Genomic DNA, 12,620 nt, shown 5'->3' on the forward strand with positions numbered 1-12,620 from the left:
CCTAAAAATGAAGGTGGAGTTCGCTTTCCTGACTTTAAGGCTTACCACTCAGTTTTTTGATTAAACAATCTTTTTTTGGATATTCCTGTTCCCAGATGGATCCTCTTTGAACGTTCATTATTAAAGGATTTTTCTTTTCAACATATTATTTTTATGTCAAATTGTACCTTTTTATCCAAAAACCCTGTTCTGAAATATTCCCAAAGTTTACTCTATAATACATTTTCTAAGGATTTGACTCCTCTTCAATGTTTTTTATCCTCTATGGTATGGTACAATACATTTCTCAAATATAAAGGCAAATCTTTCTACTACAAATATTGGAAGGAAAAGGACATCACGTTTGTTCATCAATTTCTCCACAATTTTTCTACTATCCCCTTTCATGATCTACAAATACGCTATCAGTTACCGGATTCCTTTTTAAATGAATACAACATCATTGTTCATGCCATACAATCTCATTTATCTACTCTTTTACTCCCACCTGACCCACCATCTTAACTCCTTCTACTCCTCTATATCCTTTATTTTCAACTCACCGACCCAAAGCCGCCCTTGTATATAAATTATTGTTATCTAATGTTACTGATCGTTCTAAGTCTACTATTGAGATTGCATGGGAAAATGATCTGTCCGTTTCTCTCTCTGTTATAACCTGGGAGAAATTGTGGTCAAAGTTTCTGCTGCACGTATAACTCAGTCTTTGTATTTTATTTATCATAGAGCTATTATTACTCCTGTTAGTTTTCACCAACCTCCTCTCCTCTTTGCTGGTCAAGTTCCAGTGAAACAGGCACGCTAAAACATGAACTTTATGAATGTTCTTCTGTTTCATCTTTTTGGGATTCAATTTGGAATGTTTTCATGCCAACATTTAACTTCAATGCTACTCTATCGTTATTGAATGCTTTTTAGGATCGTTATCACCCGATGTAGATATTGTTTCCTCTATTCCGAGCCTGTTTGATCTTTTTATTGCTTTCGGTTTTAAGGTAATCTTATCATCCTGGAAAGACAATTCCAAATTATCGTTATTTACTTGGTGGAATTTTATCTGTGATGAACACAGGATTGCTACTGTTTCCTCTTCTTCGGTTTCTCAAAAAATCAGATATGATCTCCTTTGGCTTCCCTTCACTACTTACTTTTCTTCTCATCCTCCTTTACGTTAACCCTTTTTCTTTCTTTTCTATAATATTAACTTATTGCATTGATTCTTCCTCTCTTTACTTTCTTTCTTCCTCTTTCCTTTCCTTTTTTCTTTCTCTTTCTCGCTCCCCTTTCTCTTTTATCTATTCTCCTTACACATGTATCTTATGTTATATGCCTAATTGATTTTACTTAGATTACCTACGTTTCATTATGGCTTTTGTTTTGTATTTTTTAAAAAAAATCTTAATAAAAATTTCTTAAACAAAAAAAAGACAATAAAGTGAATATGCTCATGTGCACTGACGAGGCAGAGGAACTACTTCTATTGCATCCTTTTGTTCATTGCTAAGACCTCCTGTTTGAGGAGGGTCAGGTGTTCTAATGACATTGGACGCCGTCTTGGAGGAATGTTGGAAGGTGTAGAAGTGAGTTCCAGATAAGAACCATACTGGATAATCTGCCTTACCCACTTTTCTGTTGTGATGGAATTCCAGACAGGTAGGAACTGTGAGAGGCGTCCCCCGACAGGAGTGGGATCATCAGAGGAAGCGTACAGAAGTCACTGTTTGTTATTAGGGGAGTCGCGGGTGTTATTACCCCTGCCTCTACCCTTATTGTTGTTGTCTCTGTAGCCTCCTCTATTATATCCCCTGGAAAAGGAGCCCTGATTGGGACTTTTGTAGGATGAGGCAGAGGGGTTCTGATGAATTTGTTTTGGAACCTGCTCTATAGAAGGAGCGACGAAAGGATCCTCTGGTAGATGGTGACTGTAAGGCTCCCATAGACTTTGCGGTGTCCGTGTCTTTTTTAATCTTTTCTAAAGATGCGTCCACTGCAGGGACAAAGAGGTGCTCTTGATCAAATGGTTGATTTAGAATGGTATGTTGTACCTCTTGTTTACACCCAGATACCCTGAGCCAGGCGTGTCTACGTAGCAAAGCACCGGTATTTGTTGCACATGACGCAGTGTCTGCTGCGTCAAGGGCACATTTGATGGATGTATTGGTTGTGAGTTTACCTTCTTGTATAAGGTCATTGGCTTAGTCCTTATACTCCTGAGGTAGATGTTGAATGAGCTTTTCTAGCTCATCATAGTGGGCCCTATCGTATCTTGCTAGAAAATCTTGTGTGTTTGCTATTCTCCATGAATTTGCAGCTTGAGATACCACACGTTTACCTGACGCGTCTAATAATGTAGATTCTTTGTCAGGAGGTGGTGTGTCACCTGACCCTTGGGAGTTTGCCCTTTTGCGTACGTTGGCAACTACTAGTGAATCTAAGGGGAGTTGGCCCTTGATGTATATAGGGTCAGTGGGAGCCGCTTTGTATTTTTTGTCTACTCTGGGGTTAAGAACCCTAGCTCTAACTGGGTCTTTGAACACCTCAGGAGCGTGCCTAAGAAGGCCTTGTAACATGGGTAGTAAGACATGAGTAGATTATTGTGGGTGGGCAAAAGTCTCCAGTAGAAAATCTTCTTCTACAAGATCTGAATGAAGTTTCACCTTATGGTATGCAGTGGCCCTATTGATTAGCTGGGCAAAACCCACATTGTCATCTGGTGGGAATTGTTTTGAAGGGTAGAAATCAGGATAATTGGTTAGATCAGGATCAGTATTATTATCATGCCATTGGTCTGGTTCCTGTGGTGAATCATCAGGATCTACTGGCATTTTGTCTTCATCCAGTTGCCCATCCCCATGTGAATTGTCACTGTCCTCTGATTGTGGAGAGTGCGGTGGCGAATTGATTAAATTAGGGTACACTGATGGTGGAGGTGAAGGTGGTGGTGAAGTGTTAGTAGCTATGTGTATCTTTTTTAGAGGAACTGGGGCATGTGGCAAATGTTCTGGTTTTCTCTTTGTAGGTAGTTTGGTGACTGTGTGACCAGTCTTTGGGTGAATAATGATGGTAGTCTGTTTTGGATCGTGAAAGAAAAGCTCTTTGGGCTCAATAGGTTTGCTTGGCGTCGAGGATTTCTCTTTGGAAACTGTTTTTGCATGTTTTGGGACATAATCCGGTACAGCATCCTCCCTGGTTCCGAAGCCTTCGGTGCCTTGTCCTTTAATGGTCTTGGCTCTGAAGTTTTCGGTCCCAAAGTCTTTTCTGTGTATTTTGGTGCCAAAGTTTTCTATTCCGGTGGCTTATCAGGCTGTTTCGGTGCAGATACTTTATCCGGTCACTTAGGTGCAGATGCCTCATCAGGCTGCTTTGGTGCCGAGGGATCTTTAGTTGGTTTCGGTGCCAAATGTTTTCCCGGTGCTGGTGGAAGAGGGCGTGGCAACTTTGACTGAGCTTTCGGTGGCGAAGGTGGTTTCTCAAGAAAGGGTGGTTGGCTTGAGCCAGATGGCTTTTCCTTGTCCTTCGGTGCCGGGCCCAGAAGCGGGGCATTCAAAGTTTTTGTACGGTGTAGACCTGAGGCCGAAGGCGAAGGTGTTACCGGAGCCAATGGTATGGGCTTGGGTCTCGGTACCCACCTCCCTTTGAGCCAGGGTGATGTCATCTTCGGCGTCAGAGACGTCTACTTCGGAGTCCGGAACCTCTTCTTGTTCGGGCTCCGGAAGGTTATCGGGACATGGATGGAAGATGCCCGGAATGGAACCTGTGCCTCGCAGCATGTCGCGGCGTCAAGCTCGACGATCCCGTATGGTCTTCTTGGACTTGAAGGAGAGACAAGCTTCACAATCGTCCTCTCAATGTTCTGGAGAGGCACAGATTGCAAACCGGATGGAGGTCAGAGTGTGGAAACTTAGCAAAACACTGGACATTTCTTAAATTGAGTCCATTCCATCGAGGTCGGTCTCTACCGGCGCGGGTAGGCCCAACAGCCCACGGCGAGGTTCGAAGGCATCGGAGTTTAATGGAAAGTTGTCGAGGGTGCGCATAGAAGGCACGCGATCGAGACAATACCGTTGGTTGAGTGTGATTGCGGGTCAAAGGGGGTTCGATAACGACACCGATCTGGAGCGCAGCATAGTGACATCCAAACCGGATGGTGGAAAAAAACAATCCAATGATGGAGCCGAAGCCCATGCGCACTGTCGACCGAAGGAGGAGTCACCAACCTCGTGACTACAAGACTTCATCGAAGACAAAAATAACATGCAAACATCCATCCAAGCCCAACACCAGATGGCAATCTATGCATAGTGTACCATCTGCAGCTCATATGCCTCGAACACAACATACCTAGGGGTTGTGATAGCCGCTGAAATCAATGTGGTAGTAAAGGAAAACTTAGAACCTTGTGCTGCAGAAATTAAAAAAGCGCTTAAAAATGGATAATCTGTACCTCACATTGATTGGTAGATTGACCATAATTAAGATTGTATTTTCCCCAAAATGTTGGTATTTTTCAAGAGCAATCCCCCTTTTCTTTACTAATTCCTGGTTGAAAAAGTTCAAAACCATATTTGCACAGTTCATTTTGGGCTTCTTCAAGAACTAAAAGATAGATTAAATACCGGTCCCTGCCCAGGGAGAGTGGCGGCCTGGCCTTACCGACTCTAAAATTATCCTGGTAGGCGGCCTCCATAGTGCAATATGCAGCACTTCCAAATGTGGATCCTGCGACGGGACTAGTTAATGATAGCTCCCCCTTAGAACATGTGATTGGCCATGACGCAAGTGGCGGTCTATGGAGCCAACTTGACTATGGATGCCATAAAAAGGTGCACATTGAGACACTGCTTATGGCTTTTAAAGAATGATCCCCGGTACGGCGCTTGATAGGACATGGGAAAATAAATTATAACACGCCATTTTTATTAAATACATTTTTAATGATTGCTATTTTGATAAAGGCAGGTGTAACGTATATAGGCTGCCTTTGCTCCTTATGTAGTTTAATGTAATTTGAAGAACTGAGAGCCAAATTTGATTCAACCAACAGAATTTTTAAAAATATCTACAGGTTAGAGACCCTGCAGAGGAAGGGAGGAAGGAAGGAGAATTTTGAGAGCCGTGAATTAGAGGACAGAATAATGCAACCTGTTGCTCCAAGGACTGGGGTGTTATATGAGAGGCTGAACGAATATATGAAAGATGATTTGGAAAAAAGCTTAACCAAGTGGCAGGAGACTTCAGGCATTACAGATGCAGACTTTCAAATCGCCTTTTTAGGCACCTTATCTATCTTAATGCCTGCGAACCTCCAAGCACAGTATTAAAGAACATGCTTCGAGTTATAATACACTCCGTATCGGATTGCTAAGCGGGGGCAGGCGAAAGGGGTGCACTGCCCGCGGTGTGTGGCATGTAAGGCAGATTTAATGCATATGTTTGCCACCTGTAATGTGCTTGGTCCGCTCATTAGAGAAATAGAGGAATTCTTAAAGAAGTGAATGTAACCCCCGTTAACTATGCTGGGTATAACTAACCTGAAGAGGAAGGACGGCGAGGCTCTTAGTTGCATCGAAATGGCAATATATAGAATATGTATAGCCTCAGCATGGCTGGATCCCACCCCCAGCATTTCATCACAGCACGTAGAATCTTGAGAAAGTGATATATAAACGGAGGGGGTATAATGCCAAAAAGAAGGGGCAGGAAATTGGTAATGTTTTGTCAAGTGGAGGGAACAACCTGAAGGGTAATTATATACATGCTCGAGAACAGGCTGTATTGCTTTGTGTGGCAACACCGAGAACTCCTTTCATGATGTTTAATAATACGGAGATTAAACGTATGCACTTTAAAAACTTGGCACTTTCATAATATGCTGCTAAAAGAGTAAACAAGGCTATGCACAAGCACTTTCTTGTAAAAGGTCACTAGCCTCAACTGCACTTTGAGGTTGCTGCTATAAAGTGTGTCTTAATTTAATTGGATCATGCGATTAAATCTTATAATTGAACTGCATTGCATCTGTACTCCACGATATTGTATGAGTAGGAAATCACAGATGTATAATCCAACCCACATTGAACTTGTTTGGACAACAGTGGGAAGGTGGGGGGTGGGCTTGGGCGCGGGGATATATATCTATAAATGTGGGGGCGAGAGAGAAATTGCCCTGCTTTTCTTTGTCTCACTCAATAAAAACATTTAACAAAAAAGAATAACGCACGGTGCACAAAGGCTTAAATCAGCTGAACGGGCGGATGTTGGCAAACTGTGCAAGCTTAAGGACTGTGAATGAACTTCAGGTTTGTTGCTTTTAGACACACTCCTGCTGAGCGGCTTGACAATATCCAGCGCAGTTCCTATGAGTATATATGTCATCTACCTGATGCAAGATCTCAAGCCCACCTGTGACTGGCGTTCAACCTTCCTGCGTGATAACGGATGCTCCAAAGCACACTCCTCTTGTACTGCGTTAAACTTAAGAGGGCACAGACCAATTCTCTATAAAGTCCCCTACCGGCCTGTCCGACATAAGGATCCTCCGCATGGGAAGCAGACTTGGAGAATTCATTACATGCACTAGAGCTGAAGACCTTTGGAAGAGCACATTATCACGCAAGCCGCTGAGCAAACCTTTGGACAAACAGGCAAATCCGATGTCTGGCATCCAGGATAGGACAGAACTCCGCCATAAGGCGCACTCACACATTAGGACTTCATCGACACTACAGCCTACTCTCAGCAGCTGATGTGCTGTGGACCTGGCCTCACCCCAGTAGGCGCTCACAAGTCGGGCAGATTAAAGAGAGGCCAGCATGGACAGTGGCCCTTAGCTGGGGCAGTACCAGAATCATCCTTCCAGATGAAAGCGTCTGCCCCAACCTCCTGGAGCTAGGTACACCTGGCTGAAGCCCAAATTCAGAGTATCCTGCCTGTCACGTGCCTCAGGTCCTTCCAGATTGGGTCCTAAGGTTTAGAAGAACAAGTTACTGACCTTCGGTAATGCATTATCTGGTAGAGACGATCCAGCTGCAGATTCCTTACCTTTGAATGTCCCAGGCATCAGGCTGGATCCGGAAACTTTTGCTGAGCAATACCCCTTGCACACGGCGTCGGGTGGCTCCATTCGGCTTCACATGTCGTTGATGACTTCGGTAGCATTGGTTATGACTTCGCGGTCCCTGCATAGCCGCCACCCATGCGCACGGACGCCTGTACTTTTCATTTTTCCATGCCAGAAGCGCAGAGCCACAAAGTGACTGACGTAAATGTGTGCAAAACTAGGGCCCTGAAAGGGGAGAAACCCTGGACCTACAATATCAGTCCGCAAAGCAGGGAGGCATGGGTAGGGCTGCATGGAATCTGCAGCTAGATATAAACTTCTATCTGCAGATTCCTTACCTTTGAATCAGATACCCAAGCCATACTATCCCAGTGGTGGACAGATTGAGCAGAAAGGCAACCCTTGAGAGTTCCAAAAGCAGAGCCCTGCTGGCCAAGGGTCAGAATAAATAAAAGTACAGCAGAAAGAGGTTCAATAGACCTTTCTGTACAGTATAATACACATTTCTGCCAACGGCAGGTGAATACATTGACTTATTGGATGACCGCCTGGCTGCCAGAACAACATTACAGACCTCGGGAGGAAGATTAAAAGCATCAACTGCCGTCGCTCAATCTCCACGCATGGAGGTGCAGAGTGGACAGGTTCTAGTGGAGAACCCTCCCCAGCTGCTGCGACAGAAGATCCTCCCGAAGGGGCAGCCTGATCAGAGGATCAACACTCATGCTCAGAAGCTCTGGATACCAGATTCTCCTTGCCCAGTCCGGCGCCACAAAGATGACTTGGCCCGGGTCGCCCCTGCTCTTCTTCAGAAACCTGGGCAGGAGTGGTATGGGCTGAAAGGCGTACAACAGGCCTGAGCTCCACTTGCGACGAAACGTGTCACCTAGTGATAGACGTCTTGGAAACTCCACCGCGCAGTACTGCTGACATTGCACGTTCTCTTCGGATGCGACCAAATCTTACCAAGGTTCTCCCTTGTGCCACCTCTGACTGGAGAAGCCATTCGTGATCCGCTAGGCATCGACGGCTGAGATCGTCCGCCCTTGCGTTCAGAGAACATGCCAGATGTTGGACCACCAAGGTTATGCCCCGATGTTCCAGCCACGTTCAGCGACGCAGGGCCTCGTGACAAAGGGTCCATGACCCCACCCCGCATTGCTTGTTGCAGTACCACATGGCGATGGTGTTGTCCTTGAACACCTGCACCAACTTCCCCTTGACAGAGGGAAGAAAGGCTTTCAATTGCAAGCAAATCGCTCGGAGCTCCAACATGTTTATGTGAAGCTCCGTCTCCACCAGTGACCACTGATCTCCATCTCTCCCAAGTGGCCACCCCATCCCAGAAGTGACACATCAGTCACAATTATTATGATTATTTTAAGAAGCTTATAAAGTGCGCAGCTACCCCCGTCGGGGGTGTCCCGGCGCTAAGAAAACAAGTTGATCACAGAAGAGGGGAACCAGGGTCCATCCATCCAACCTGAAGCAATGGAGACTCACCTGATCAGAGTTGAGTGAACAACCAGGTTTTTAATTTGCGTCGGAAGATCTGCTCTGACTCGGTAAACCTGAGGTCCAAAGGGAGGCCATTCCAGTACTTAGCCGCCGTCACGCCGAACGTTCTGCCGCCACTCCGGGAGAGCCTAAATCTGGGAACAGTCAGGAGACGGAGGCTATTGGATCTAAGGTGTCTTTCCGACATTGATAGTTTAAGTCTTTTGCTCAGATATGCTGGGCCCATTCCATGGATGGCCCGAAAGGCAAGGGTCAGGATTTTAAACTGAATCCGGCGGGCGATGGGGAGCCAATGTAGGTCATTCCGATATGCTTTGACCGATTTGCGGGTAGGGATGTTTCCAATAAGCCTAGCTGCCGCATTCTGAACGATTTGCAATCGGTCAATGAGATAGAGGGGGGCCCCAGCATATAAGCTGTTAGCGTAGTCCAGATGTGCCGTGATGAGAGCATGGACAATCGTTTTACGGGACATCTGAGGGAGGTAAGGAAAGATCTTCCTAATCATGCGCAGCTTGCCAAAGCAAGCCGCGGTGACTTTGTTAACCTGAGCTTTACAGGACAAGGTGTTGTCGAAAAGGAAGCCGAGATTGCGGCTGACTGTACTGGAATGGGCGGGGGGTTCAGGACCGTGGGCCACCACAAGGTGGCGGGGGGAGTTGATTTCCGGCTAAAAAAGAGCACCTCTGTTTTGTCTGTATTTAAGGCCAGGTGATTAGAAGCCATCCATGTGCAGATGTTGCCAAGGCAGTTACGAAAGTTGGAGAAATGAGAGTCAGAGTGGTCTCTGAAAGAAAAAACAAGCTGAGTATCATCAGCGTATGAGACCACCCTGACTCCCCATGATTCAACTACCCTGGCAAGTGGGCCCAAATACACGTTAAACAAAAGAGGACTCAAGGCGGAGCCATGAGGCACACCGCACAAAAGGGGTTTGTCCTCTGATTCGAAGGGACGCAGAAGTACCCTTTGGGATCTCCCTGAGAGGAACGATTTAATCCATGCCAGGGCCGTGCCTCCAATTCCCAACTGCTGTAGCCTAGTCACTAGTATATCATGAGACACAGTATCAAATGAAGCGGACAGGTCGAGGAGGACCAGCATGGCCTCCTCGCCTCTGTCCACTGATTCACGAATTGTCTCAGACACCTCTAGTAAAGCGGTCTCGGTGCTATATCCGGTTCTAAAACCGGACTGTGAATCGTGCAGTAGCAGGTTGGTTTCTAGGTACAGGGCTAATTGTTTCTGGACCACTTTCTCTAGAATTTTAGCAGGTTTAGGCAGAAGGGATATGGGACGGTAATTGCTGAATTGGGATGGATCCGCATCTGGTTTCTTTAAAATGGGGAGCAATCTAGCTTGTTTCCAAACTGAAGGGAAATGACCAAGGGTCAAAGAAGAATTCCAGATGGAAAGAAGAGGGTTGATTAAAACAGGGGCCAGATTACAAATCACTTTGGCAGGCACTGGGTCCAGCGGAGATCCTGACTTAACCTGATTTAAAAGTGACAAAGCTGAATCTAAGGTCAGCTCGTCAAAAGAATTAAATGAGCAAAGCTGGGTGTCTGATACTCCTGGCTGGGGACTAGAAGATACAGGATCAAAGGAAGAAGAAAGTTTGATAATTTTTTCCTGGAAAAAATCAGAAAGTCCATTGCAGAGAGCTTGAGTGCGGGCACAGTGGGCTTTCAAGGCAGGCGGATTCACGAAATCCTTCACAATTGTGAAGAGAGTTTTTGAGGAGTTCTGAGCCTGGTGAATAAGTTTTGAGAAATAGGCTCTCATCGTGGACCGTTTGAGTTTATGAAATTTGTTTAGGGCCGTTTTATAAGCTAATTTGATAGTAGGATCATAGGACTGGCGCCATTTACGTTCCAGCTGTTTGCACCTGCTCTTTTCCTCTCTCAACATGGGAGAGAACCATGGAGCAGATGGACGAGATCTAGCAGAAGTCATGGGAGCTAAAGGGGAAATGGTATCTAAAGCAGTAATAAGGGCAGAGTTATATCTCTCAGTTTCCTTATTAAGATCCTCCAATGAATTGAACTGATAAAGAAAACAGGGGTCAATAGCCTCACAGGTAACTTTGGACCATTTGCGACCAAAATCTCTGTTAATGGTGGAGGGAAGGGGCAGAGGAAATAGTGATTTCAAAAGGGAGGAGGAAATGGTCTGACCATGTGAGGGGCAAGGAAGGAAGAGAAGTGATGCCAGGATGATTTGTAAAAACAAGATCAAGCGTGTGTCCTGCTTTGTGGGTAGGACCTTTAATTAGTTGGGACAAAGTTAGTCCTTGTAGGGATTCAAGCAGAAATGATGCTTGGGCGCAGGCGAGATTGTCAACATGAAGATTAAAATCCCCCAACACTGTAAAATAAGAGTGTTTAAGGGAGAAGTCCGCGATTGAGTGCAACAGAGAGCTGAGAGATGCGGAGGTAGCAGTAGGGGGAATTGTAGACCAGGATGCCGGCAAAAATCGTAGTGGCGGAGTCATTTATTGTGAGGTACATGGCTTCAATAAGGCCCAGGTTAGGTATTTTTTTAATGTTCATAATAAGGTGGGATTTGACAATAACAGCAAGGCCCCCCCCCAGATTTGGAATTATCTCGATTGATACCTGACAATCGATAGCCAGGGGGAATGGCCAGGTGTATGTCTGGTTTAGAAGAATCTTTAAGCCATGTTTCCGTAAGGAATAGTATGTCCCATTTATGTATATCCAGCAAAAGCCAGATATCAGAGGCATGCGCAGGCAAGGATCGGCAATTAATTAAGGCTGCTTTTAGTTTAGTGGGGGGCTGCGGTTTAACAGCTTTCTGGATCTGGGGGACCCGCTTTCGCATAGCGGGAATGGAGTAGGTACACCGAGAGCAGGTGTAGGAGGACTTCTCTAAATCCAGGAGGTTGCAGCAGGCCGTGGGGGTGCAGACGCCTTGTCTTAATGTGGCGAGCTGGCTGCTGGTCCAGGAGATTTATAGGGGACAAGAGGCAGGGGGACTGGCGCTAGGCGCGGGCCCGGCGCGGACGGGCGCAGACGGGCTTGCCTTAGGCGCGCCTTCCGCGTGCCATTGGCGCGCCCGGGATAGCTCCTTTCTTTTAATTGTGAGATCTGGTTGCAGAAGGGAGAGACGTCTGCCTTTGACCCAATCTCGGTTCGTTAACCACCACTGCAGATCCTTCGCAGTTCCTTCCGAGATCTGAACCATGTCTGTGAGATTTCCCTGATGCTGTGCCCATTGGAACTTCAAGTCCTACTGCAGAGCCCGCATACGCCATCTCACGTATCTTACCAATTGGATGCAGGAGGCCATGAGGCACAACAGCCTCAGAATCAACCTCACCGATATCCAGGATAGAGGCTGAAATATCGGAATCATAAACTGAATATCATGGACTCGCTGCTTGGGAGGATAAGCCCGAAACTGCGCTGTTTCCAGAACAGCTCTGATGAAAGACAGCTTCTGAGAAGGAGTCAGGTGTAACTTCGACACGTTTATAGAGAACCCCAGCAAATGTAGGAGGTCCGCCATAGTCTAAAGGTGGGAGACGACTGCCTGGGGCGAGGACGCCTTCAACAGCCAGTTGTCGAGGTAAGAGAAGACTGAAACCCCTGATCTGCATAGATGAGCTGCAACCACCGCCTTCACCTTGGTGAACACACTTGAGGGCTCTGGTGAGGCCAAAGGGGAGCACAGTAAACTGAAAGTGCTCCTGGCCTACCCTGAACCACAGGTAACGCCTGTGGCCCGGCAGGATGGGAACGTGAAAATAGGCATCCTGCAGGTCCAGCACTACCATCCAGTCTCCTGGGTCCAGGGCAGACAAGATCTGAGCCAATGTGAGCTTTTTGAATTTCTCCTTTTTAAGGGAGAGATTGACAGTCCGAAGAACCAAAATGTTCTTCTTCGGAATCAGTAAGTAGCAGAAATAACAGCCACTGCCTACTTCTGAAACTGGAACCCTTTCTATAGCTCCTTTGGCCAAAAGAGCCGTAACTTCCTCATGGAGCAGCTTTAAGTGATCCTCCGCCAGCCGTTCCTG

The sequence above is a fragment of the Lissotriton vulgaris genome, chromosome 5 (genome assembly GCF_964263255.1).
Source record: "Lissotriton vulgaris chromosome 5, aLisVul1.2, whole genome shotgun sequence".
NCBI lineage: Eukaryota > Metazoa > Chordata > Amphibia > Caudata > Salamandridae > Lissotriton > Lissotriton vulgaris.